Genomic DNA, 5,745 nt, shown 5'->3' with positions numbered 1-5,745 from the left:
AAGCATATAACTCAGCTAAGCAACCTGTACTACAAACATTTGACACCATCCAGAGAAAAGCCTTACTATTATGCACAGGAACACTCCCCTCAACATCATTAGAAGAACTACAAACACTAACAGGAGAACTACCCATAAAATTACGTAGGCAAGAACTGCTCCTCCGATACTGCATTCGATTAGATACCCACCCAGACAACCATCCCACCAAAATAGCTATAAATAAGTGTAAAGTTGTCTTCAAAACCAAAATCATACCCACCACACCAAGTGGCAAAGTAATCCTTGAACTAAGAGAAAATATACCTCTACTAAAAAAACAGGTAATAAACAATACAGACCAGAACAAATCACCATGGTTACAAAAACCACCAAGGATTAACACTGAAGCTACCAAATTAGGCAATAAAGAAGGACAGGAAAACTTACTAAAACCTGTACTGGTAAACGAAATCAACCAAAAATACCCCGACTATGTTAAAATATATACCGATGGATCAAAACAAACAACCCACCAAGAACAGCAGCAGCAATAGTCATCCCTGAATTCAATATACAAACGGGATCCAGATTACCTGATTATTGCTCAATTTGCACCACTGAATTCTGGGCTATACTTGAATCACTACAATGGATCAAAGACAACCAAATACCTAAAGCAGTCATTATAAGCGATTCCCTTAGCGTTATCAAATCGATCCAAAATGATCCAAAATCGCAATACACACTCTAGGGAACAATTCATCGACAGAGCACGCCAATTAATCGACGATATCACAACAGCACATCAATTAGTCGAGCTCATGTGAATACCGTCGCACATTGGAATCTCTGGCATCGAAACAGCAGACAAAGTTGCACAAACCAAACTAGGAGATCAAAACTCTATCAAGTTTAACTATAGCTCTACAGAAGCACTAAGCTTCGCACAAACATACATAGACGAAAACTGGCAAGATTTTTGGAACTCCTCCACAAAAGGTAAAAAGCACAATGAAACCAAAAAAAAACGTAGATAGGAACATACAGCTACCTAAGGGTACCTATTTAGAACAGAAAACCATAAACAAGATAATAACTGGAAAAACTAAACTAGCAAGCAGTTTTGGAAGGTTTATAGGACCCAAACCAGCAACCATTAACTGCTTTAACTGCCACACCACCGAAGATCTACACCACGTATTCAATATATGCCCAAAATATCAACCCGCTAGGAAAATATTTATCAAAATCTAAAAAGAGATTGGATCACCACACACATTATGGACTCTAATAAAAATAAACAATCAGCATATAAAAATATAAATAAATTCATAGACTCAGCAGGACTTGGGAAGAAAATATAATTACTATCCCCACAAAACCAAAAGACCCATTAACTAGCTAAATAAATTTAGAAGCCCCCACATAAAACCCCATATGATTCAATTTTATAAAAATATTTATAAATAATTCACTTACGAAGCACCTATCAAAAACTAAGGAAACCGCAAAATCGGATGTCCTAGATGTCCTTAAAGAACCGAGTAATCAGCTAGGACTCCGGTCCTTAACGAACCGTGTAATCGGCTAGGACTCCGGCCTCTTGCTAAATAAAGTATAAATAACATTCAATCTCTAAAAACATTAATAAATAAATAACTTAAAGAGGCAATATCTAAAAACTTATAAATAACATAACGTAGGAAGCACACCCTAAACACCTCGACTAGTAATACCATAATAACCTTGAAAATCTCTCTTCATACATGATTTCTACTAACAACCTCTATAAATAGCATAGAACCCCCCCCCCCCCCCTTCAGAACAGTTTGAAGAAAGAACAAAAAACGCAAGAAACACCAGGCAAATGCAACAAGAAACCAGCGATGTGAAGCAACCAGGACCGTTCCCGAGCTCTCCTTCCCACTAATGACAGGCAACCATTCAGCTGTAAGGGACCTTTATGGACCCACAGATTGAGGCCAAACTATCAGGGTTCCTTGAACACATAAAATCCTGGGGGAGGTGACACCATTCCCTTCTCCAGGAACAACTAGCAGGCTGCGTTGCAGTCAGAAAAAAGTGGCACATACACAATTGTGCGCACGCCACTATAATAAAACTCAACAATATCAAATGATGTGTGACAAAATTATTGAATAGTTTAAGTATGTATGCAATTGTTGCATGGAATTACATATATTATGGATTTATTTCAAGCCCCGACTGTACGATATCAGACGGCAAGTAAACGGTGTTGGTACTCTGTTCATGCTGTTTATTAGACGTTGAATTCAGACACAATGATCTGGGAACAAATTATTGAATACTGGAAATCTGTGTGCAATTTTTAAATGGAATGAAATGCATTATAGTTGGTTTCCATGGAGGGGAGAATTACTTATATTTTGAATAAACCTGTGACGTAAGATACAACATTGTTGCGTCCGACAATGAGTGTGAGTGATAATTGCAGGTGGCGTCTACGTGACATGTGTCATAAAGAAGTACTGCAAGTTTCATAGACAAATGATGGAATTGAGACAAAGTCGCAAACGTTTTTGCTATTATTGCGGAAGTAAACGAAAAGTTGCAAAGCATTGAAATGAAGGCTAAAATGGCATTCAAGCTAGTAATGGAGGAGATTGAACAGCGACCACTGCGCCTGGGAATGCACATGCCAAAATACCCTGCAAAATAGAAAACGATTGGATTATCTGCAACTTTAGGATCAGTTTGGGCGTATATATGGCGATACTTTGTTAGGTTCAGCCGGGTGCATACATACTGGTACACGAGAGTGGTAGGATGTGTAGCGGTTAATGGGTGATTGGTTGTATGCCTTAAGCAAACTCTACTATCTTTCGTTTGAACGAGCTGCTACGGAGAGGACTGCTAACTCAGCCAATCCAACATCTAGTCCTGGCCCAACTGCCAAATTCAATTACCATAGGTTGGATTGGGCTCCGGCCTAACGGCCAGATCTAGCTCTTAGACGCAGGAATAAGCCTCTGTCCCTTTCAGCCATTGTAGATCTGCAGGGAAGAGCCGATGCGATTGGTAAAGACTGATGCGTATCTGTGCCAGACACAAGCATGAATGAAGCAAACTATGGCGTTTTTAAATGTTACTGAGCCTAATATGCTGAAAGTCCTAGGTAGGGAACTCGGATAAACTTGGCAACTTGTAGTGTAACCTCATAGTCACGGCACAGCTGATTAAAATTGCATATAAGGTCAGCAGTACAACTGCGATGAAGAAGCTGAGCTAGAATGAACCATTAAAATGATGGCTTATTTCCGGATCTTATCTATCGCAGCCAGGCAAATATTGAAGCGGTTTAGCAGCTCGCCGCCAAAGCCAACTCCACAATTCAGCGCGCATCGGAAAGTACATGCGCGAGGGGTGCCGTTGGTATTTCATGAGGTGCGAGACACTCAATCTAGGATTTGAAAAAAACACCACAGCCACCCTTATTCAGTCTTCACGGGCTTTAGTATATTCTCGCTATCTTATTATCCATCGCGCTTTTATGGCCGCTTTGTAAGCTAATGGTTTGCAATATACAGTTCCGCTGAAAAAAATCGGCGCAAAACAAAGTCTGTACAGTCCATGTTATAAATATTTTTAGCCCATGTAGCCCATAGCGGAGACGCTTCTGACGACAAACATTATCTTGTATTTTCACTGTTTGGACGAGGAGGTGTATAAATCAGAAGGCTAGGGTACATCACAAAACTGCAAGATTTTCCGCTAGTGGACATTTCGTTTGAGGGCGTGAATTCTTCAACGTCTTGGTAAGCCTTTTCAGGCAGCACTTCATTTCGCTTTCTTTCATTGAGATAATAGACACGGTCGTTGTAATTACCTTGGTCCTCGGCCCGCACAGCTTAGAATTCTTCCATAACCTTGTAGTTGGAACGCATTCCTCTTTGGATCCATCTGAGAGAAAAGGTAGTTTAGGCCTGAGAATTCGAAGGCATTGGCGATAGCTCCTCATTTCATGAAAGCGGCAGAGACAGTTAGGCTTTCTTGATAATATTGACAGAAATTAAGTTTTATTTAATTAGCCGCTGTGATGTAAGAGCAGCTGCTGAGTTTACTAAGTCTAGGCGGACACGTTCAGTCAGTTTCATTCTTAACTTGCATTTGACAATCACTTTATACCCACTTTCAATCCGTTAAGTACCGTTCCATGCTGAGTAATGGTTTTAAGGTCTTTGGTGTATGGTGGTGTCGATATCTTCCGTTTCGCACATTAGTATCCCATATGAAAAGTGTCAGCTTCTGTATAATATCAGCTGCTGACACCTGCCGCGTTTGTCGTATTCACTGTTGTACGGTTAGTGTCAACACTTACTACTGTGCTGCCTCTCAAAGCAGTCGTAAGTGGCAGCATGGCTGTGTCGATTTGTCTCTATAGTACTTTAGTTTTTAATCACAATAGCAGTGTTCTGGGGAGCGGAATGAGATGAGTCTTTTTCCGTATTGAGAAATGCTCTGTTGGAATCCACATGCTCTTTTTTAATAAGCGCGTATGTTTGCTTGGCTAATGGCGCGATAAAGCTGAAGGAGACAATGAAATTGAAGATTTTAGTCAAAAAAGCTGATCTATCAAATAAAGAAGCGAATCCTACATTTATCGGCTTTCCTAGGAGTGGATAGAGGAGTTAGACAGCTGGATACAAACCTCAAGCAGGAATGATTTGATAATAGCTGATAATGAAAGTCGCAGTAAATGGATCAGCGCCTTTTTGTTAAGGCCAATGTCATAGAAGACAGTTCTGCCTCTGGCATCTTTGTTATATTAAATAATCGGTTAAGTCTTTGGAGGTGTAACTCAGATTTCGAATATAGCCAGAGGATGTGTTGCTAGGCATTACAGGCTTTCCTATCAAGAAAAATGTCATGTCCGCGGCATTAAACATATAACGGCATAAGATAGACATCAAGGGGTCCAAATAAGTGGTAAATGTGCACACAGAGTCGCAAGCAAACACGAGTGGACATACATATGCCGAGCTCTTTGCTGCGGCCGGATTAGAGAGCATAGCACTCACAGAAGCAGCAGAACTGGTACCTGACAGCTCCCTGATACGAGAGATCTTACGACTCAACGAGGAGCTTCGATGAATCTGTGGCGAGCTTCTCAGAAGCATTTCGAAGCTTGCAGAACTCGATACCCAAAATCACTGTAGAAGAAAGAGCTCCCAAGTTTAAAACGACACGACCTAACAAAAGAACAAACAGTAAATGTGATCCAGAAAATACGTTATTGCATTTCAACATTTGAAGACGAACGAAAATTTCAACTAGCGGCTATCAGCACTAACAGAGAAGTCTTACGCAGCCAACTTTTTCTAATTAGCGATACTATAAAGAAAATTCTCCACAAGGTTACAACAATCGCCCGAACGGTTGTTTACACTCTTCCATGAAAATGGTATAACTATAACTTCGATATTCACGGCGCTGAAGTTTGTTATAAGTAATAGTGTACTGGCCATCAAAGACGGAGTCACTGCACCAGCGCTACTTCATGTTCATGCACCTAAGAAATAGACTCCGGCGGTGTAAGAAGACATGGGTAAGAAGTCATATGGAGCGGCTGGCTGGACTGCTGAAAACGCAGACAGAAACGCGCTAGTCGTTCTGCCCGGAATATTTGGGTTAATGGTTTTGTTCTTGCTGAGAATCATTGGCAATACCGTAGGGTATCTAACTGAAACTTCATAGTGATTGTCGTCACAAAAAGGTTAGCGT

Source organism: Sinohyriopsis cumingii, chromosome 8 (assembly GCF_028554795.1).
Source record: "Sinohyriopsis cumingii isolate HCF-2022 chromosome 8, ASM2855479v2, whole genome shotgun sequence".
Classification (NCBI taxonomy): Eukaryota; Metazoa; Mollusca; class Bivalvia; order Unionida; family Unionidae; genus Sinohyriopsis; species Sinohyriopsis cumingii.
This window is presented reverse-complemented; position numbering follows the sequence as displayed.